This window comes from Mus caroli, unplaced genomic scaffold, assembly GCF_978045245.1.
Source record: "Mus caroli unplaced genomic scaffold, Mus_caroli_1 scaffold_8, whole genome shotgun sequence".
Classification (NCBI taxonomy): domain Eukaryota; kingdom Metazoa; phylum Chordata; class Mammalia; order Rodentia; family Muridae; genus Mus; species Mus caroli.
In genome coordinates, this window is record NW_028227263.1 from 41,905,279 (window position 1) to 41,929,628 (window position 24,350).

General features: G+C 40.2%; 2 pseudogenes; one reads left to right on the forward strand and one right to left on the reverse strand.

Annotated features, from left to right (window-relative positions):
- The first annotated feature begins 2,144 nt into the window (after positions 1 to 2,144).
- On the forward strand, positions 2,145 to 23,144 carry LOC115031496 (tripartite motif-containing protein 30A-like; annotated as a pseudogene).
- LOC110298455 (transcription factor BTF3 pseudogene) lies at positions 19,804 to 20,644 on the reverse strand (annotated as a pseudogene).
- Positions 23,145 to 24,350: the final 1,206 nt, after the last annotated feature.

Below are 24,350 nucleotides of genomic sequence, written 5' to 3' on the forward strand. Positions count from 1 at the left end.
ATCCTTATATGAAATTGTACCATCTTTGATTTCTTTCAATACTTTTATAGTTTTTGTGTGCAGATATTTCATCTTTCAATAGTTATTTTTCCTAATCCATTCTTTCTTGGTCTTAATAGTTTTATGAATGTGATCCCTCTTCTTTTTTCTTTTACTAAAGTGATTTATTCATTTATTATCATCTTACATATATAGGTGTATGCCTGCATGCATGTCTCTGCACCATATGGACAATATGCTGGCAGAGGCCAGAACAGGGTGTCAGATCCATGGACACTAAAGTTACAGGGGCAGTGAGAGCCATGTGAGGGTTGGGAATGGAAACAAAGATCTCCACAAGAGTGAACAGTGCAGCCGGGCTGTGGTGGCGCATGCCTTTAATCCCAGCACTCAGGAGGCAGAGGCAGGCAGATTTCTGAGTTTGAGGCCAGCCTGGTCTACAAAGTGAGTTCCAGGATAGCCAGGGCTATACAGAGAAACCCTGTCTCAGAAAAAAAAAAAAAAAAAAAGAGTGAGCAATGCTCTTAGCACTTGGGGATCACTCCAGCCCTTTCTCTGTGTTTTGAATGTAACAGGGTTTGCTATAGAGTGATAATATCCTTGAATTAGACATCCTCTGCTCTCATATTTAAAGAAACTGGATTTAGAGGTATGCACCACCAGGATAATCTTCTTAATTTCCTTATAGGGTCCCTCATTATTTGTGATATTTCTGTACTAAACATATTTTGCCTCTTTACTGAGCTCATTGTTTGTTCTATCACTTGTAAAATAGTTCTTACTTGCATGTCTAATATTTTGTTTCAGCTTTTTATTCTACATTTCCTCCATGTACTTACCTTGCAGTGATAGATAGAAATGGTGAAAAAAAAATCCTTGTTTTCCACATAATTTTATAAATAAAAAAAATATTTTCTATTGCCTTAAATTTGTTATGAGGTTAGCAGTGGTATTGTCATGTATGGCTTTAAAATACAAAAAATTATGCCTATTTCTAGACAATTTTAGAAATTTTTTAGTTCCTAAAAAGGTGTGTATTTTCAAATACTTCTTCTGCAATGAGTGTCAAGAGTTTCTTTGTGGGGTAATGGGGATGACACAGGTTTCTATGTCTAGACATAGGTGCCGTGGAATTCACTATATACTAAATTCGCCTGCCTTACAAGTGTGCACAACCACCATCACCTGGTTAATATATGGTGTGGCTAGTCCGTTGGTTTTTCCTGCTAATACTACATGTTATTGGGGAAAACTCTGTGTACTTTGAACTATAATTTTTGATGTGGATTTAAAGTCAGAATCATGCTGACACAAATACCTAGAGTATCTCATCAATGTTTTTGGCAAATTTCTAGACCACGATAAAAATCTCAGCATTGACAGCCACAAGACTCACATAACCCCAAGTAGAGCAGGGGCATAATTCCTCACGTACTTTGTTCTGGATATCAGTTTTGTCCTAGTGGCTACATCTTTTTTTCTTTGGTCACCTCTACAGGTTAGAGCAGGCTCATGTGAAAAAAAGACTCCAGAGGGATTTTCATTCATTTTCAATGCATTGAAGGCAAAGGATCCTTCTCAGTGACCATCTTTATACATCTAATACAACACACATATAGTCACTTATTAGATGGCAATCAGAGAAATCATTGCATACGTGAATCAGGAGATGGGGCTTATTGCACTGCAGGTAAACATTTGCTCTTTCTGGTAAGAATCTTGTAAGGAGAGGATCAGAATGAGTCACACCACCTAGTGATGAGAGAAGTACAGTGGCCAGAGACATGAGAGGTTTGGTGCTTTTGACACTGAAGATGGTGCCTGGGAATTGAAAGAGAAGGAGAGAAGGGAGGTTGCACAATTCTGTTGAAAGAAACACTTTCTCTCTGATCTACTGAAAAGGGAATAACAATCTTGTGTCAAATTTGTCACTCTATCTAAGAGTAGAGCACTTTAGAGTATGAAGAAATGCTATTTGTTATGTCACTAAATATCCTTCTATATTTCTCCCTTTGTTCTTTCACCTTGTCACCTTAGTCCTTCCTTGATCTCTACAAAGTGTGGATTCTGCTCCTCCACTTCTTACATGGCCCTTTTAACCATCCCTATCATGCAGGGACCTAGAAAGACACAGAATCACAGCAATGATGGCCTCATCAGCTCTGGCAATGGCAAAGGAAGAGGTGACCTGTCCTATCTGTCTGGAGCTTCTGAAGGAACCTGTGAGCACTGATTGTGGCCACAGCTTCTGCCAAGTCTGCATCATACTGAACTATGTGTCCAACAGAAGAATGGACGGGGTAGGCAGCTGCCCTGTGTGCCGGGTTGGTTACCTGTTTGAGAATCTGAGACCTAATCAAAACATGATCAACATAGTAAAAAGGATCAAAGAGGGACAGTGATCCGCCCTGCAGGGAGCGCCATCTTGGCTCTGGGGCTCCGCTGAACTTAGTCTGCACAGGTGAGAGTGAGGACCACAGAGGCAGACAGCTTCTGGGACAGGCGGGAGCCACAGAGCCGCTGAGGCAGCACCCTTTTGGGGCCGCAGACATCCGGCACCCTCCCAGCTGGAGAACAGAGGTCCGCCCCGCAGGGAGCACCATCTTGGCTCCGGGACTCCGCCGAACTTAGTCTGCACAAGTGAGAGTGAGGAACACAGAGGCAGACAGCTTCTGGGACAGGCGGGAGCCACAGAGCCACTGAGGCAGCACCTTTGGGGGCCGCAGACATCAGGCACCCTCCCAGCTGGAAGACAGTGGTCTGCCCTGCACAGGAGCCCTCTGCCTCAGGAGCAGGGAGCACATCTTGGATCCACGACTCCACTGAACTTAGGAACTTAGTCTGCACAGCTGAGAGTGCGCACCACAGAAGCTGACAGCTTCTGTGACCTTCCAAAGCAACACAGCATCTGGGAAAGGTCCTGTTTTCGGCCTTCTTCTTCGGCCAGGAGGAAGTCCAAACGCCAGATATCTGTACACCTTCCCTTTAAGAGGAAAGCTTGTCAGCAGGGAGTGCTCTAACCACTGAAACTCAGAGGAGAGAGCCTGTCTCCCAGGTCTGCTGACAGACGATACTCAGAATCACCAGAAGAACAACCTCTGAACTGAGACAACTATAACAACTCTAAAGATTACCAGATGGCAAGAGGTAAACCTAAGAATCTTACTAACAGAAACCAAGACAACTCACCATCATCAGGACCCAGCACTCCCACTTCGCCCAGTCCAGGGCACCCCAACACACCTGAAAAGCTAGACCTGGATTTAAAAGCATATCTCATGATGATGGTAGAGGACATCAAGAAGGACTTTAAAGAACTACAGGAGAACATGGCTAAAGAGTTACAAGTCCTTAAAGAAAAACAGGAAAACACAACCAAACTGGTAGAAGTCCTTAAAGAGAAACAGGAAAACACATCCAATCAGATGATGGAAATGAACAAAACCATACTAGACCTAAAAAGGGAAGTAGACACAATAAAGAAAACCCAAAATGAGGCAACACTGGAGATAGAAACCCTAGGAAAGAAATCTGGAACCATAGATGCGAGCATCAGCAACAGAATACAAGAGATGGAAGAGAGAATCTCAGGTGCAGAAGATTCCATAGAGAACATCGGCACAACAATCAAGGAAAATGGAAAATGCAAAAAGGTCCTAACTCAAAACATCCAGGAAATACAGGACACAATGAGAAGACCAAAACTACGGATAATAGGAGTGGATGAGAATGAAGATTTTCAACTCAAAGGAACAGCAAACATCTTCAACAGAATTATAGAAGAAAACTTCCCAAATCTAAAGAAAGAGATGCCCATGAACATACAAGAAGCCTACAGAACTCCAAATAGGCTGGACCAGAAAAGAAATACCTCCCGACACATAATAATCAGAACAACAAATGCACTAAATAAAGATAGAATACTAAAAGCAGTAAGAGAAAAAGGCCAAGTAACATATAAAGGCAAGCCTATCAGAATTACACCAGATTTTTCACCAGAGACTATGAAAGCCAGAAGATCATGGACAGATATTATACAGACACTAAAAGAACACAAATTCCAGCCCAGGCTACTATACCCAGCCAAACTTTCAATTAACATAGATGGAGAAACCAAAGTATCCCACGACAAAACCAAATTCACACATTATCTCTCCAGGAATCCAGCCCTTCAAAGGATAATAACAGAAAAAAAACCAATACAAGGACGGGAACCATGCCCTAGAAAGAACAAGAAGGTAATCCCTCAACAAACCTAAAAGAAGACAGCCACAAGAACAGAATGCCAACTTTAACAACAAAAATAACAGGAAACAACAATTACTTTTCCTTAATATCTCTTAATATCAATGGACTCAACTCCCCGATAAAAAGACATAGACTAACAAACTGTCTACACAAACAAGACCCAACATTTTGCTGCTTACAGGAAACTCATCTCAGAGAAAAAGATAGACACTACCTCAGAATGAAAGGCTGGAAAACAATTTTCCAAGCAAATGGTATGAAGAAACAAGCTGGAGTAGCCATTCTAATATCTGATAAGATTGACTTCCAACCCAAAGTCATTAAAAAAGACAGGGAGGGACACTTCATACTCATCAAAGGTAAAATCCTCCAAGAGGAACTATCAATCCTGAATATCTATGCTCCAAATACAAAGGCAGCCACATTCATTAAAGAAACTTTAGTAAATCTCAAAGCACACATTGCACCTCACACAATGATAGTGGGAGACTTCAACACACCACTTTCACCAATGGACAGAACATGGAAAGAGAAACTAAACAGGGACACAGAGAAACTAAGAGAAATTATGAATCAAATGGATCTGGCAGATAACTACAGAACATTCTATCCTAAAACAAAAGGATATACCTTCTTCTCAGCACCTCATGGTACCTTCTCGAAAATTGACCACATAATTGGTCACAAAACAGGCATCAACAGATACAAAAATATTGAAATTGTCCCATGCATCCTATCAGATCACCATGGACTAAGGCTGATCTTCAATAACAAAATAAATAATAGAAAGCCAACCTTCACGTGGAAACTGAACAACACTCTTCTCAATGATACCTTGGTCAAGGAAGGAATAAAGAAAGAAATTAAGGACTTTTTAGAGTTCAATGAAAATGAAGCCACAACATACCCAAACTTATGGGACGCAATGAAAGCATTTCTAAGAGGAAAACTCATAGCTCTGAGTGCCTCCAAAAGGAAACTAGAGAGAGCACACATTAGCAGCTTGACAACATACCTAAAAGCACTAGAACAAAAGGAAGCAAATTCACCCAAGAGGAGTAGACGGCAGGAAATAATCAAACTCAGGGGCGAAATCAACCAAGTGGAAACAAGAAAAACTATTCAAAGAATCAACCAATCAAGGAGCTGGTTCTTTGAGAAAATCAACAAGATAGATAAACCCTTAGCCAGACTCACTAGAGGGCACAGGGAAAGCATCCTAATTAACAAAATCAGAAATGAAAAAGGAGACATAACAACAGATCCTGAAGACATCCAAAACACCATCAGATCCTTCTACCAAAGGCTATACTCAACAAAACTGGAGAACCTGGATGAAATGGAGAAGTTCCTAGACAGATACCAGGTACCAAAGTTGAATCAAGATCAGGTTAATGATCTAAACAGCCCTATATCCCCCAAAGAAATAGAAGCAGTCATTAATAGTCTCCCAACCAAAAAAAGCCCAGGACCAGATGGGTTTAGTGCAGAGTTCTATCAGACCTTCAAAGAAGATCTAATCCCAGTTCTTCACAAACTATTCCACAAAATAGAAACAGAAGGTATTCTACCCAACTCATTCTATGAAGCCACAATTACTCTGATACCTAAAGCACAAAAAGACCCAACAAAGATAGAAAACTTCAGACCAATATCCCTTATGAATATTGATGCAAAAATCCTCAATAAAGTTCTTGCTAACCGAATCCAAGAACACATCAAAACAATCATCCATCCTGACCAAGTAGGTTTCATCCCAGGGATGCAGGGATGGTTCAATATACGGAAATCCATCAATGTAATCCAGTATATAAACAAACTCAAAGACAAAAACCACATGGTCATCTCGTTAGATGCGGAAAAAGCATTTGACAAGATCCAACACCCATTCATGATAAAAGTCTTGGAAAGATCAGGAATTCAAGGCCCATACCTAAACATGATAAAAGCAATCTACAGCAAACCAGTAGCCAACATCAAAGTAAATGGTGAGAAGCTTGAAGCAATCCCTCTAAAATCAGGGATTAGACAAGGCTGTCCACTTTCTCCATACCTATTCAACATTGTACTTGAAGTCCTAGCCAGAGCAATTCGACAACAAAAGGAGATCAAAGGGATACAAATTGGAAAAGATGAAGTCAAAATATCACTCTTTGCAGATGATATGATAGTATATATAAGTGACCCGAAAAATTCCACCAGAGAACTACTAAGCCTGATAAACAGCTTCGGTGAAGTAGCTGGATATAAAATTAACTCAAACAAATCAATGGCCTTTCTCTACACAAAGAATAAACAGGATGAGAAAGAAATTAGGGAAACAACACCCTTCTCAATAGTCACAAATAATATAAAATATCTTGGCGTGACTCTAACTAAGGAAGTGAAAGATCTGTATAATGAAAACTTCAAGTCTCTGAAGAAAGAAATTATAGAAGATCTCAGAAGATGGAAAGATCTCCCATGGTCATGGATTGGCAGGATCAACATTGAAAAAATGGCTATCTTGCCAAAAGCAATCTACAGATTCAATGCAATCCCCATCAAAATTCCAACTCAATTCTTCAACGAATTAGAAAGTGCAATCTGCAAATTCATCTGGAATAACAAAAAACCTAGGATAGCAAAAACTCTTCTCAAGGATAAAAGAACCTCTGGTGGAATCACCATGCCGGACCTAAAGCTCTACTACAGAGCAATTGTGATAAAAACTGCATGGTACTGGTATAGTGACAGACAAATAGACCAATGGAATAGAATTGAAGACCCAGAAATGAACCCACACACCTATGGTCACTTGATCTTCGACAAGAGAGCTAAAAACATCCAGTGGAAGAAAGACAGCATTTTCAACAAATGGTGCTGGCACAACTGGTTGTTAACATGTAGAAGAATGCGAATCGATCCATTCCTATCTCCTTGTACTAAGGTCAAGTCTAAGTGGATCAAGGAACTTCACATAAAACCAGAGACACTGAAACTTATACAGGAGAAAGTGGGGAAAAGCCTTGAAGATATGGGCACAGGGGATAAATTCCTGAATAGAACAGTAATGGCTTGTGCTGTAAGATCGAGAATAGACAAGTGGGACCTCATGAAACTACAAAGCTTCTGCAAGGCTAAAGACACCATCAATAAGACAAAAAAATCACCAACAGATTGGGAAAGGATCTTCACCTATCCTAAATCAGATAAGGGACTAATATCCAATATATATAAAGAACTCAAGAAGGTGGACTCCAGAAAGTCAAATAACCCCATTAAAAAATGGGGCTCAGAACTGAACAAAGAATTCTGGCCTGAGGAATACCGAATGGCAGAGAAACACCTGAAAAAATGTTCAACATCCTTAATCATCAGGGAAATGCAAATCAAAACAACCCTGAGATTCCACCTCACACCAGTCAGAATGGCTAAGATCAAAAATTCAGGTGACAGCAGTTGCTGGCGAGGATGTGGAGAAAGAGGAACACTCCTCCATTGTTGGTGGGATTGCAAGCTTGTACAACCACTCTGGAAATCAGTCTGGCGGTTCCTCAGAAAATTGGACATAGTACTACCGGAGGATCCAGCAATACCTCTCCTGGGCATATATCCAGAAGATGTCCCAACCGGTAAAAAGGACACATGCTCCACTATGTTCATAGCAGCCCTATTTATAATAGCCAGAAGCTGGAAAGAACCCAGATGTCCCTCAACAGAGGAATGGATACAGAAATTATGGTACATTTACACAATGGAGTACTACTCAGCTATTAAAAAGAATGAATTTATGAAATTCCTAGCCAAATGGATGGACCTGGAGCGCATCATCTTGAGTGAAGTAACACAATCACAAAAGAACTCACACAATATGTATTCACTGATAAGTGGATATTAGCCCAAAACTTAGGATACCCAAGATTTAAGATACAATTTGCTAAACGCATGAAACTCAAGAAGAATGAAGACCAAAGTGTGGACACTGTGCACCTTCTCAGAATTGGGAACAAAACACCCAGGGAAGGAGTTACAGAGACAAAGTTCGTAGCTGTGATGAAAGGATGGACCATTTAGAGACTGCCGTACCCAGGGATCCATCCCATAATCAACTTCTAAACGCTGACACCATTGCATACACTAGCAAGATTTTGCGGAAAGGACCCAAATATAGCTGTCTCTTGTGAGACGATGCTGGGGTCTAGCAAACACAGGAGTGGATGTTCACAGTCAGCTATTGGATGTATCACAGGGCTCCCAATGGAGAAGCTAGAGTAAGTACCCAAGGAGCTAAAGGGATCTGCAACCCTATTGTTGGAACAACATGATGTACTAACTAGAACCCCGGAGCTCTTGTCTCTAGCTGCATATGTATCGAAAGATGGCCTAGTCAGCCATCAATGGAAAGAGAGGCCCATTGGACTTGCAAACTTTATATGCCCCAATATAGGGGAATGCCAGGGCCAAAAGAATGGGAATGGGTGGATAGGGAAGTGGGGGGGCGCTATGGGGGACTTTTGGGATAGCATTGGAAACGTAATTGAGGAAAATATGTAATAAAAATATTAAAAAAAAAAAAAGAAAAATTATTTCACTTGAAAAATTTCTATTGAAGTCTTTTGCTTAATTCTTATAACTGAAAATAAAAGAAATGCTCCTTAACATATTAAAAAAAATGAATATTGATGCAAAAATCCTCAATAAAGTTCTTGCTAACCGAATCCAAGAACACATCAAAACAATCATCCATCCTGACCAAGTAGGTTTCATCCCAGGGATGCAGGGATGGTTCAATATACGGAAATCCATCAATGTAATCCAGTATATAAACAAACTCAAAGACAAAAACCACATGGTCATCTCGTTAGATGCGGAAAAAGCATTTGACAAGATCCAACACCCATTCATGATAAAAGTCTTGGAAAGATCAGGAATTCAAGGCCCATACCTAAACATGATAAAAGCAATCTACAGCAAACCAGTAGCCAACATCAAAGTAAATGGTGAGAAGCTTGAAGCAATCCCTCTAAAATCAGGGATTAGACAAGGCTGTCCACTTTCTCCATACCTATTCAACATTGTACTTGAAGTCCTAGCCAGAGCAATTCGACAACAAAAGGAGATCAAAGAAATACAAATTGGAAAAGATGAAGTCAAAATATCACTCTTTGCAGATGATATGATAGTATATATAAGTGACCCGAAAAATTCCACCAGAGAACTACTAAGCCTGATAAACAGCTTCGGTGAAGTAGCTGGATATAAAATTAACTCAAACAAATCAATGGCCTTTCTCTACACAAAGAATAAACAGGATGAGAAAGAAATTAGGGAAACAACACCCTTCTCAATAGTCACAAATAATATAAAATATCTTGGCGTGACTCTAACTAAGGAAGTGAAAGATCTGTATAATAAAAACTTCAAGTCTCTGAAGAAAGAAATTATAGAAGATCTCAGAAGATGGAAAGATCTCCCATGCTCATGGATTGGCAGGATCAACATTGTAAAAATGGCTATCTTGCCAAAAGCAATCTACAGATTCAATGCAATCCCCATCAAAATTCCAAATCAATTCTTCAACGAATTAGAAAGTGCAATCTGCAAATTCATCTGGAATAACAAAAAACCTAGGATAGCAAAAACTCTTCTCAAGGATAAAAGAACCTCTGGTGGAATCACCATGCCGGACCTAAAGCTCTACTAGAGAGCAATTGTGATAAAAACTGCATGGTACTGGTATAGTGACAGACAAATAGACCAATGGAATAGAATTGAAGACCCAGAAATGAACCCACACACCTATGGTCACTTGATCTTCGACAAGGGAGCTAAAAACATCCAGTGGAAGAAAGACAGCATTTTCAACAAATGGTGCTGGCACAACTGGTTGTTAACATGTAGAAGAATGCGAATCGATCCATTCCTATCTCCTTGTACTAAGGTCAAGTCTAAGTGGATCAAGGAACTTCACATAAAACCAGAGACACTGAAACTTATACAGGAGAAAGTGGGGAAAAGCCTTGAAGATATGGGCACAGGGGAAAAATTCCTGAATAGAACAGTAATGGCTTGTGCTGTAAGATCGAGAATTGACAAGTGGGACCTCATGAAACTACAAAGCTTCTGCAAGGCTAAAGACACCATCAATAAGACAAAAAAACCACCAACAGATTGGGAAAGGATCTTCACCTATCCTAAATCAGATAAGGGACTAATATCCAATATATATAAAGAACTCAAGAAGGTGGACTCCAGAAAGTCAAATAACCCCATTAAAAAATGGGGCTCAGAACTGAACAAAGAATTCTCACCTGAGGAATACCGAATGGCAGAGAAACACCTGAAAAAATGTTCAACATCCTTAATCATCAGGGAAATGCAAATCAAAACAACCCTGAGATTCCACCTCACACCAGTCAGAATGGCTAAGATCAAAAATTCAGGTGACAGCAGATGCTGGCGAGGATGTGGAGAAAGAGGAACACTCCTCCATTGTTGGTGGGATTGCAAGCTTGTACAACCACTCTGGAAATCAGTCTGGCGGTTCCTCAGAAAATTGGACATAGTACTACCGGAGGATCCAGCAATACCTCTCCTGGGCATATATCCAGAAGATGTCCCAACCGGTAAAAAGGACACATGCTCCACTATGTTCATAGCAGCCCTATTTATAATAGCCAGAAGCTGGAAAGAACCCAGATGTCCCTCAACAGAGGAATGGATACAGAAATTATGGTACATTTACACAATGGAGTACTACTCAGCTATTAAAAAGAATGAATTTATGAAATTCCTAGCCAAATGGATGGACCTGGAGGGCATCATCTTGAGTGAAGTAACACAATCACAAAAGAACTCATACAATATGTATTCATTGATAAGTGGATATTAGCCCAAAACTTAGGATACCCAAGATATAAGATACAATTTGATAAATGCATGAAACTCAAGAAGAATGAAGACCAAAGTTTGGACACTGTGCACCTTCATAGAATTGGGAACAAAACACCCAGGGAAGGAGTTACAGAGACAAAGTTCGTAGCTGTGATGAAAGAATGGACCATTTAGAGAATGCTGTATCCAGGGATCCGTCCCATAATCAGCTTCTAAACGCTGACACCATTGCATACACTAGCAAGATTTTGCTGAAAGGACCCAAAGATAGCTGTCTCTTGTGAGACGATGCCGGGGCCTAGCAAACACAGGAGTGGATGTTCACAGTCAGCTATTGGATGTATCACAGGGCTCCCAATGGAGAAGCTAGAGAAAGTACCCAAGGAGCTAAAGGGATCTGCAACCCTATTGTTGGAACAACATGATGTACTAACCAGAACCCCGGAGCTCTTGTCTCTAGCTGCATATGTATCGAAAGATGGCCTAGTTGGCCATCATTGGAAAGAGAGGCCCATTGGACTTGCAAACGTTATATGCCCCAATATAGGGGAATGCCAGGGCCAAAAGAATGGGAATGGGTGGGTAGGGAAGTGGGGGGCGCTATGGGGGACTTGTGGGATAGCATTGGAAATGTAATTGAGGAAAATATGTAATAAAAATATTAAAAATCAAAAAAAAGAAAATAAAAAAAAATGATCTGAGGATTAAAAAAAAAAAAGAAATTATAGAAGATCTCAGAAGATGGAAAGATCTCCCATGCTCATGGATTGGCAGGATCAACATTGAAAAAATGGCTATCTTGCCAAAAGCAATCTTCAGATTCAATGCAATCCCCATCAAAATTCCAAATGAATTCTTCAACGAATTAGAAAGTGCAATCTGCAAATTCATCTGGAATAACAAAAAACCTAGGATAGCAAAAAATCTTCTCAAGGATAAAAGAACCTCTGGTGGAATCACCATGCCGGACCTAAAGCTCTACTAGAGAGCAATTGTGATAAAAACTGCATGGTACTGGTATAGTGACAGACAAATAGACCAATGGAATAGAATTGAAGACCCAGAAATGAACCCACACACCTACGGTCACTTGATCTTCGACAAGGGAGCTAAAAACATCCAGTGGAAGAAAGACAGCATTTTCAACAAATGGTGCTGGCACAACTGGTTGTTAACATGTAGAAGAATGCGAATCGATCCATTCCTATCTCCTTGTACTAAGGTCAAGTCTAAGTGGATCAAGGAACTTCACATAAAACCAGAGACACTGAAACTTATACAGGAGAAAGTGGGGAAAAGCCTTGAAGATATGGGCACAGGGGAAAAATTCCTGAATAGAACAGTAATGGCTTGTGCTGTAAGATCGAGAATTGACAAGTGGGACCTCATGAAACTACAAAGCTTCTGCAAGGCTAAAGACACCATCAATAAGACAAAAAAACCACCAACAGATTGGGAAAGGATCTTCACCTATCCTAAATCAGATAAGGGACTAATATCCAATATATATAAAGAACTCAAGAAGGTGGACTCCAGAAAGTCAAATAACCCCATTAAAAAAGGGGCTCAGAACTGAACAAAGAATTCTCACCTGAGGAATACCGAATGGCAGAGAAGCACCTGAAAAAATGTTCAACATCCTTAATCATCAGGGAAATGCAAATCAAAACAACCCTGAGATTCCACCTCACACCAGTCAGAATGGCTAAGATCAAAAATTCAGGTGACAGCAGATGCTGGCGAGGATGTGGAGAAAGAGGAACACTCCTCCATTGTTGGTGGGATTGCAAGCTTGTACAACCACTCTGGAAATCAGTCTGGCGGTTCCTCAGAAAATTGGACATAGTACTACCGGAGGATCCAGCAATACCTCTCCTGGGCATATATCCAGAAGATGTCCCAACCGGTAAGAAGGACACATGCTCCACTATGTTCATAGCAGCCCTAATTATAATAGCCAGAAGCTGGAAAGAACCCAGATGTCCCTCAACAGAGGAATGGATACAGAAATTATGGTACATTTACACAATGGAGTACTACTCAGCTATTAAAAAGAATGAATTTATGAAATTCCTAGCCAAATGGATGGACCTGGAGCACATCATCTTGAGTGAAGTAACACAATCACAAAAGAACTCACACAATATGTATTCACTGATAAGTGGATATTAGCCCAAAACTTAGGATACCCAAGATATAAGATACAATTTGCTAAACGCATGAAACTCAAGAAGAATGAAGACCAAAGTGTGGACACTGTGCCCCTTCTTAGAATTGGGAACAAAACACCCAGGGAAGGAGTTACAGAGACAAAGTTCGTAGCTGTGATGAAAGGATGGACCATTTAGAGACTGCCGTATCCAGGGATCCATCCCATAATCAGCTTCTAAACTCGGACACCATTGCATACACTAGCAAGATTTTGCTGAAAGGACCCAAATATAGCTGTCTCTTGTGAGACGATGCCGGGGCCTAGCAAACACAGGAGTGGATGCTCACAGTCAGCTATTGGATGTATCACAGGGCTCCCAATGGAGAAGCTAGAGAAAGTACCCAAGGAGCTAAAGGGATCTGCAACCCTATAGTTGGAACAACATGATGTACTAACCAGTACCCCGGAGCTCTTGTCTCTAGCTGCATATGTATCGAAAGATGGCCTAGTCGGCCATCACTGGAAAGAGAGGCCCATTGGACTTGCAAACTTTATATGCCCCAATATAGGGGAATGCCAGGGCCAAAAGAATGGGAATGGGTGGTTAGGGAAGTGGGGGGCGCTATGGGGGACTTTTGGGATAGCATTGGAAATGTAATTGAGGAAAATATGTAATAAAAAATATTAAAAATTTAAAAAAAAAAGGATCAACGAGTTAAAGTCTATCCCAGAGGAAAAGGAGAAAGTGTTTTACTGTGCACAACATGGAGAGAAACTCAAGCTCTTCTGTAAGGAGGACAGGATGGCCATCAGCTGGGTTTGTGAGAGATCTCAGAAGCACCGTGGTCACCAGACAGCTCTCATTGAAGAGGTGGACCAGGAGTACAAGGTAAGAAGCAGGAGGCTACAGGAAACAAAGCATAAAACAGTAATAGATGGGAAAGCTCCAGTTTGTGTGACAGGGTCCTAATTTGCGCATCATAGACTTGAAACCTGATAGGTCATTCCATTCTTTTTAACGTTTTAAGTCCTAAATGGTATGGTGATTTAATTCCACTAAATCATAAAAGAATCTGCCTGGATTACAATTACTAAAATACAACACAATATTTTGGAACTGCTTCTTTAAATTAAGTCGATGTCCAAGAAAGCCAAATCAGCAGAAGAACATCTGCTGATTCCTTCTGTGTTTATATCCTTTCAATGTTAACGTCTGATTCACTCAAAGGACCTAACATGTCCGTCTAGTGACATTCAACAATGGGGTTAATAAACATGTGACACACAGCAGTGAAGAGAATTGCATGTGGCAACTAAAACATCAGGGAAGAGAGGAAAGATTTCCATAATGAAAACCACAGCAGCGAGTTCTGCATTGGATGTTTTCTCTGTGTGTTGATGTTGTTGGTTTTTGAGCTGAAGGATTGACTCACAGGGACTGTGGCAGCCTGCACAGGTCCTGAAAGGGGCTGCACCCAATGGAATTCTAGAGCTGGAAGGAGAACTGGACTCATGCCCCAACCCTAAGCCCACAAGTCATGTGTAACTGAAGGCTAGTTGAAATGAAGAAATTATTTCTCTGCATGGGAGTCAAACTGGGAAGTAAAACATTCTAAAAAGAAAATCCCGAGCCCAGCAATAGAGGACACCCAGCACAAATGCACCAAACCCTTGTTTGGATGTTCTTTCTCTCATAATGTTGTCTGAGATTTGTTCATTTGTTTGTCTCTTTGTTTTTTAGCTTTTACAACCTCATAGGTTCTTTGATTTTAATTTAATACATCAAATCTTTAATATATAAAGCTCTAGCTTTTATGATATTCCCATGACTTGGGAACCTGTGTGTCTCTGTGTCTACATGCACTTCTTATATTTTTATTTAATACTTTTTTCTTTGTTTTGTCGTATTCTAATATCTTTGGTCCTTTATTCTTTGTCACATATATTTTGTTTTACCCTGTTATTGTCTCTTGCATGCCTCTTTGTTTGCCAACAAGAGACTGGAAGGATATGAATCTGGATGGGAGAAGAGGTTTGGGGGAAGCCATAATCAGATTATATTGTATGTGGCTGGAAAGATAGTTCAGAAGTTAAGAGTACTGGCTTCCTTTCCAGAGGTTTGAAGTTCAGTTTCTACAAACCACATGATGTCTCACAACCATCTGTTATGGGATCTGATGCCCTCTTCTGTCGTGTAGGCAAACATTAAAGTAGAGCACTCATACATGTAAATAAATAAATCTTTTTAATGATGCTTTAAAATCTATTGATTTAAAAATCAATTTTAAGGGAAGAAAAATATCTTAAATATGTAATTTTTAAAAACCAAAGAAGAAAAGAAACAGAAAAACAGTTTTTATGTGGCCAGTGTTATGGTTCAGGTTTCAGTCCCAAGATCTGGTGGCTGACACTAAAAGATCTCTGAATGTCAGTAGTATGCTTGTCCACACCAAAATTCCAGGCCAGCCAGGGACACATAGCATGACCAAGTTTAAAAAAATGTGTAGGTGTAAAATGAGGAAATGTATGGGGTGTATGATATATAAGTATACTTACATGGAAGATAAGAAAATTAACAAAACACGCCCAGTTCTCTGATGCTGAATACAAAGTAACAAAATTTTACTTGGTGGGATGATTGACTAAAAGAGATTTCTCTGTTTCAGCAGTCCTACTAATCACACAACACGACTCTGCTACAATTCCTTTCTCACAGGAGAAGCTACAGGAAGCTCTGCAGAAGCTGAGGGAAAATGAGAAAAGATGTGATAAATGGCAGGATGATCTTCAGCAACAGAGAGCTGACTGGGAGGCAAATGAGGACCCTTCCTAAGGGAGTCAGTCTGATGCCCAAGAGGGACCTGGGCAAGAAGCTCCTGGGGTCTTTACTTCCTGGGAGTTGATGAGGCCAAGAGGCTTTGATACTCCTTCCTACTGGTTCTCCTGGCTGGAGATGCTCTGTGAGGAGCTGGAACCATGGAGGATGCTTGGTCAGAATGGCTGCTGGATCCTACTCCTGTGGTGCTTTTTGAAGCTCAGAATTTTGGGGAAGATGCTTGGGAACAGGCCACAGTTCTATTTCTAGGGTTGAGCTTCCTCGGGGATTCAGAGGGGGAATGAGGAATATGTAGTCAAGCAAAAGTATCTTGGGCAGCTGAGTAAAAAAAGAGAGACATCCTACTTAGGCTCATATGGTCTTGGTAAAGGAGACCTTATATTTTTTTATATAAAACGTTGTAACCAAACATTAAAAGGAGACACAGCTTCCCAAAGGTTCCCTTCCCTTTCCTAAGCCCAAGTCCCTGTGAAAACTCCCCACCCAGAGCAGTATTTCTCTATCACCAAGTCTCATTTGATCAGACTGAATTCTGCTCCCTTTTGTTACACCTGAAGAATCAAATACAGAGTGATGTGGAATATGTTCAGATGGAGCTTAAAGGACTAAGAGACCTCCTGGACTCCAAGGAGAATGAGGGGCTGCAGGAGCTGAAGAAAGAGAAGGAAGAGGTTATGGAAAAGCTAGAAGAGTCTGAAAATGAGCTAAGGGAGTAGACAGAGTTGGTGAGAGACCTCATCTCAGATGTGGGACATCAGTTGGCACTCTCAACCATGGAAATGCTGCAGGTAAGACAGCAGGAGGTCCCAGTGTTTGAGAGTTAGGGGACAGGAAGCCATTGCCCTCCCTCTTTACTGTTGTGATTTTCCTGGTGATAACAATGAGCATTTCCTGAACTCTTTCCTGACTCAGTTTCAAAGGCAGGAGGAATTACTGTATACGTGAATGCCAAGGGAAAATTGTATGTTATTGGTTTATCAACAACTTCTCAGAATTGAAGCTGACCTTGGAAAGAAGATCTCTTGCCTCATGGTATTATTACACTGTTCTATTGCTGAGCATATGTGAAGCACATTTTCAACTGTCAAGTTAGTCACTTCACTAGAATTTGAAATTAGTAGAGTTCGTTTCTCCCTCTGATGATTTGAGATTTGTACCCCCACTGCCTTTGATTTCATTGGAAATGCGATTTGTGATGGGGATATGATTTGACTTTTATCACTTTTTTCTCTTTTAATATTTTTTATTAGGTATTTTCCTCATTTACATTTCCAATGCTATCCCAAAAGTCCCCCATACCCTCCCCCCACCACTCTCCCACCCACCCACTCCCACTTTTTGGCCCTGGCGTTCCCCTATACTGAGGCATATAAAGTTTGCATGACCAATGGGCCTCTTTTTCCAGTGATGGCCGACTAGGCCATCTTTTGATACATACGCAGCTAGAGACAAGAGCTCCGGGGTACTGGTTAGTTCATATTGTTGTTCCACCTATAGGGATGCAGATCCCTTTAGCTCCTTGGGTACTTTCTCTAGCTCCTCCATTGGGGGCCCTGTGATCCATCCAATAGCTGTCTGTGAGCATCCACTTCGGTGTTTGCTATGCTAGGGCATAGTCTCTCAAGAGACAGCTATATCAGGGTCCTTTCATAAAAATCTTGCTAGTGTATGCAATGGTGTCAGTGTTTGGAGGCTGATTATGGGATGGATCCCTGGATACGGCAGTCTCTAGATCGCCCATCCTTTTGTCTCTGCTCCAAACTTTGTCTCTGTAACTCCTTCCATGGGTGTTTTGTTCTTTTATCACATTTTTAAGTAATTTATTTCAAAGTCATAGTGTGGTAATGAATACCTCTGTAGGAATTTGTTTCTTTCATCTGAATTATCATCCTGTAGACCTTGCTGGTTCTAGAAATTCTTCATAGTCCTTTAATTGCTTCTTTTTCATTGCGTTATTTTAATTAAAGCTAAAAACCTTCATAATGGAAAGAATTATGCATCTATATCTAAAGTGAGCTAGATAACATAATAACTACAGCCAACATACTTCATAATTTTGCAATTTTATCTCTTGACTGATGAGCCTGATATTTTTCTGTGCCTTCAGCCCCTGATAAACCCACTCAAATATTTACCGTTGTGAGATGAAATATTTTTACATGACACATATTTCAATAATATCATTTAGTGTTTTTTTTCAGCTAGGTGTGAATAACAAATTCTCTGAGTTCAGAAAAGTTATCAAATGCTTTTAAATGCCTGATATTTTAATATGTATGCTGATCATTCCATTTTTTATCCACTCATCTGTTTATGAGTTCTCCAATTGACCTACTATTTTTTCTATTATACTAATGATTCAGTGGACATGGACATACTGAGTTCTTCATGAGGACCAACTTCTGCAACAAAATTCATTTCTATGCAGAATAATTAGTTCTCTCACAAAATTCCTTTTACTGTGGAATATGCTTTTGTTTGTTTATGTTATATAAGATAAATCCATATGTAGTAGCCTGTAATCTCAGAACTTCAGAGCTTCTAATATACAAAAATAAAAATATATAGATGAACAGGCCACAATAATGAAAAGAAAATATAGGTTTTCTATCATAGATCGAGGTCTGCTGGCCCACACCTTTTACTCCAGCAGCTGGGATGCAAGAACAAATTAATCTTAGGTGGGTTCAAAGCCAGCATGCTGTATGTAGTGAGTTACAGGCCAGCATGGTTACAGAGTGAGATTCACAACTCTCAAGGTAAATATTGCAAGAGATTGCAGAATATTCAGCCCTAAATAGAACATATATACTGTGCCACTAATTCAAAGACCCAGGGAACAATGGAGAAGAAAGGACATAAAGAGTGTAAGAGACAGATGTGGATGACAACAAAATAAAAAATCATCTTTTTGACACAGCTTAGCAGCAGCCCATATGAACTAAGATTGGTTTTGACACCAAACCTAAGACCTGTGTAAGACCAAACAACACCAAATTCAAGTACAGAAAGCAAACTTGTTTAGGAAACTCACTTGCACTGCAGGAGCTACTAGTAATTCTTAACTGAAGAAAGGGATTGTAGTTCGTTAAGAATGTAAATTTGCATATATCTACCAATATCCAGTGGAACCCAAACCTCCAAGAATTCTTACATAGTGTTATGTTTCAAACCCAGGAAAAATGACAAATTATGGTACCTATTTAATATATCACAAAGGTCCTGCCAGTCAGGTCTTAATGTCTGTCCTCAATAAGCCAATATAAAGGAGTGTAATTAATATTGGAAAGCAGAAAAAGGAGATTTACTAAAGGGGATCACATTTTGAAAAGAGAGGAAGAGATTTAAAAAATCCTCTGTGCATCTTCAGGTTCCCTAAGTGAGATCAAAGTTTAAATAAAGAGTCAAGAATATGCACATATGTGTAGTCCATGTCAAGGTATGGTCCTGTGCATCATTCTCCCGTCATGATCTACGTCACAGTGTCAAACTTTAAGGTGGTCAGACAAGTCATTACTTGTTTGAAATCTTTTGAGGAGACCAGCTCTTCCCCTGGATAGAGCTGTTTTCCTTCTCTGAATATGAGATCCTGGAGAAATCCTCCTTTCTTTGGAGTCTTTGTTTCAACCGTTTGATGATCAAATTGAGAGACATGAATATCTCTTCAGATCAACTTCTTTTTAATTTATTTTTTTTAACTAGGCAAAGAATTTTATTAACCCTTTCCAAACTTTATTCCCAGGCTTCTTCAGCTTTATTTGCTGCAAAGAATGAATTAGGTATAGTGAAAACTGAAAAGAGCTGCAGTGTCCGGGGGGCTTGGGCTTAAAAATATTAGAGATCTAGATTTTATCAGATCCATAATAAACAAAAAAATTTTAAAAAGCAGTCATGATATAAAATAGCAGCTCTTGTAATTTCTGCAAGGATCACCTTCTTCAGAAGTTGTTTCAATTCAGTTTCCCTCATTCTTAGAAGCCTCATCAAAATTCTCCACCAGATCTGGAACTTCATCATCATCATCATCTCCAGTAGCAAGTGGTGCTTTTCCATCCACAGATTGTTTGGGCAGAGCTTCAGCCAGTCTCCTTAAACTAGTCAGACTGTTTGCACCGAGCTGGTTGAGGATGCTGGGAAGCATTTCTGTCAGCTGCTTTGTCTCAGCGTGGCCTGTAATGGTGAAGGTGTTCGCTGCCAGGGACACCTGAACTTTGGGGTTGTTAAAATGGATCACTGTTCCTTGGTTTGTAAACATGTTCACCTCTTCAATACCAGAGATATTGTTTACCCCTAACTTCTTTAAGGAGAACTGCAGTTTTTTATCGTCTGCTGTGGCTGTTCTGTGAACCACCTTCTTCTTTCTACAAGCAGTTCCTTTCCCACCAATGCGCACTTGTGCCTGCAGTTTGGCGAGTTTCTCCTGGTTCATGATCGTTTCTTTCATCTTGTCGAAGTGGAAATGGCGCCGCGCAGGGAACTAAGGTTCACGCTCAGGGGGTCTCGGGCAGACCAGCTGAGAGAAGGCGCACACACGCGGGTTTAATTTATTTTTATTGGATATTTTCTTTATATACATTTCAAATGCTATTCCAAAAGTTCCCTATACCCTCCCTCTGCCCTGCTCCCCTACCCACTCACTCCCGCTTCTTGGCCCTGCCTGGCATTCCCCTGTACTGGGGCATATAAAGTTTGCCGCGCAGTGGTGGCACACATCTTTAATCCCAGCACTTGGGAGGCAGAGGCAGGTGGATTTCTAAGATTAAGGCCAGCCTGTTCTATAGAGTGAGTTCCAGGATAGCCAGGGCTACACAGAGAAACCCTGTCTCGGCAAAAAAAGAAAGAAAGAAAGAAAGAAAGAAAGAAAGAAAGAAAGAAAGAAAGAAAGAAAGAAAGAAAGAAAGAAAGAAAGAAAGAAAGAAGGAAGGAAGGAAGGAAGGAAGGAAGGAAGGAAGGAAGGAAGGAAGGAAGGAAGGAAGGAAGGAAGGAAGGAAGGAAGGAAGGAAGGAAGGAAGGAAAAGGAAGAAAGAAAGAAAGAAAAGAAAGTTCAGATCAACTTCTTTCCAGCCAGGACAACTCAAAAAGAGAAGAAAAACAGAAGGGGGAAGGGTGAAGAGGGTGGCGTTTTGAGAGATATGCTTAGCTGGTTGTAAGTATTAAATATCGTAACCTTCTGGTCCTTTTGACTTCCTCATTATTAATATATCAAACCATGTTTAAATGACTAAAATAGCTTAGGGTTTAGCTTCTCATACATGTAAGTTGCATATAAGGGAGTAGAGAGCTAACATGTAACATGAAAAGAGGCATGTGTTTATGTGTTTAACAATATGTACATCGAAACCTGTTTAAGCTCTCTAACTATTGCTTCTTCATGCTTAGTCTCCAATGCCTGGTAATATAAGAAAGAAATGGCTTATTAATTGGCATATAAGACAAATCATGAGCCATACACTGTATTTATATCATGTCTTGGGGACCTGTAGGTGACTGATTTAATTCTCTTTTGATTTTGTCTGTGTGAGCAGTAAGAGTGTGACCACTATTTGCAAGAATATAAAGAACATGCTATTAACTGTGATTTCTCCTTCTCCCTAGGGCATGAATTCTGTTCTAACAAGGTATGTCAGGGCAATAGGAAAGGATAACCCTATTATGTGGTGGGAATTATTTGACAGTTAGAATGATAGCAAGTCAGGGGTGGTCAAATGTCAAAAGGCTTGAGATGTGAAAGTCAATTTTTTATCTTTAGGATTCAGGTCCTGAGACTGAAACAGCCTCAAACTATCCCCCCAAAAAGAAGAAGAACATACCAAGGTCAGGATCAAGTTCAGGATCTGAATGGCATGCTGCAAGCAATTCAAGGTTAGGGCTGCTAAATCTGTGATTCGCTGTTTGATTCTGGGTGTGGCTGAGCTACATATGGAAGAAAGTAAGGATTCTGAACATGAGTAGAGGAACTCAGGAGAACAGATAATGTGTCCCTATGGCATCATTGTGTATGGTGGGAAATTATCATTCATCCCATACCGTATCAGAATTTCCAAACCTTCCCTTCATATGAACAAGGGATGGGCTTTAATGGTTTGATTCCTTCACTATATTTACTGCTGTGAACTTTCATCATTTCAGGGCTCATGTATGTCTGACAATATTGGGGTAAGGAGAAATCACAGCACCATGAACCCCTCTACTCTCAATGTCTTCCAGGGTTTAATGCTCTGTTAAGTCACAGTTTCACGTTGCTTCTCCCACTATGCACAACAATCTGCCTCTCCTTGATTTAAACAAGGCTTCTCCATGTTTCTTCTCTCTTTCTCGTTTGTCCTCTGTTCCTTAAGTTACAAATAGGCAGTGCCTTGTATTTCATGTGACTTAAAACATATGTGTCTCATTTTTCTGCAGTTCATGTGACTCTCTATGCAAACAACCATGCAGTCATTGCCATTAACAAAGAAAAAAGACAAGTACAACATACAAGTTACTATAAAAGGAATCTGCAAATTTCTAAGACCTAAAACTTGGGTGTCCTGGGATATCCAGCTATCTGCTCAGGGAAACATTACTGGGAAGTAGACGTGTCTAGAAAAAAACACCTGGATCCTGGGATTAAATGATGGACTGTGTGTTCAACCTCAACTTCATTCTATAAGTGAAATGGGCTTCAAAGTCAAATATAATTCTAGTGTGAAACAACATGGTAATTATCAGCATAAATATGGCCACTGGGTTATAGGGATGAAGAATTGGTCTGTATACAATGCCTCTGATGAGTGTTCTGTTACCCACAATTCCAGTGTCTTGGCCCTCTCTCTGTCTGGTCCTCCCAGTCGTGTTGGACTTTTCCTGGACCGGGAAGCTTGTACTCTCTCATTTTATGATGTTTCTAACTTTGGAGCTCTCATCTATAGGTTCTATGAACATTTCTTCCCTCATACAGTCTATCCATATTTTAATCCTATGGAATGTTCAGAGCCAATGACAGTATGCAGGCCATCCTCATCAATCTCTGTGGAAACACAGTCAAAAGAATGACCCATGGCAAACATTGCCTTGGGACCTGTGAGAGCGACCTCAGAAAATAACCTGGAGGGCCTTTTGCCTCAAGGACATTTTGTTCCTTAGATTGTTCTTGGACATGATTTTGTACTTCCTGCAACCAGCATTTGCATTCAGCCTATAATATACGTTTACTCTTGTTGAATGTTAGAACATAGCTATAAAATCCATTTCTGTGAGAGTATATGCTGAGTATTGGCCTCAATATATGCTGATTCTAGACATGGCCTTGTGCCTTGCTTTCTGGCTTTCCCAGTTATAATCTATACTATAGTGTAGACCATCATGTTTAAATTTGTCTGTCCTGAGAAAGTTGTGGGAAAGGGTTGCTCTATTAATATTTAGTATATGCTTACTGGTATTTATTTACATGTTTTTATGATTATATTATTCTGAACTCAAACAACCTTCCTTAAAGTGTTGCTTTCTTTTTTACGTTCATGTCTAAAAACACAGTGAAACTGAAGTGAAGTTGACTGTAGCATTAGAGTGTAGGCCTCACCACCACCCTCATTTATTAAGGTCTTCAAATTCCAAGTCTTGCAGAGAGATCTGCCAAGGTGGGCAAAGGTCTACACCTCTTCCTTTTGTGGTACTAGAGATGGAAGCTATGACCTTGTGCATTCTGAGGAGAGGCTACACCAGAGAGCTTCTTGCCTCAGAGCTGTCAGGTCTCCATAACCCCATTCTTTCTGTCACTGACAAGAGATGAAAGAAAGTTCTTCTTCAACTTGTCTAGCACTTTAGAAAATTAAATATGAGTCTCTCACTAAGGAATGGGTCTTAGCAGAAGGTCAGTTTAACCACAATGCTCGTGTTTCATCAAAGAGTTAAGAAGGAACCTCTCAAATGACATCCACTAAGACCATGTGTTTAAAGTATCCAGGTTCTGCCTCTCCACATAGCAGTGTAACCCTGAATAACATCCTCTAAAGCCTATGTTTGCTTGGGTTTATCTTTTTTGTCTCATTTTTGAGTGTGTGTGTGTGTGTGTGTGTGTGTGTGTGTGTGTGTGTGTGTGTGTGTGTGTGTGTTACAAGTTTGGTATAAATGGTGACTCTACATTGTACATCATTGTAGTAAAATAAATTTGAGATCTTCAGAAGACTCCAAGAATAAGAGCCCTTCCTTCCAAGAGTGATGATCTGAGTTCCTTTACTCAGTCCTAGAAGTTGGCAGCCA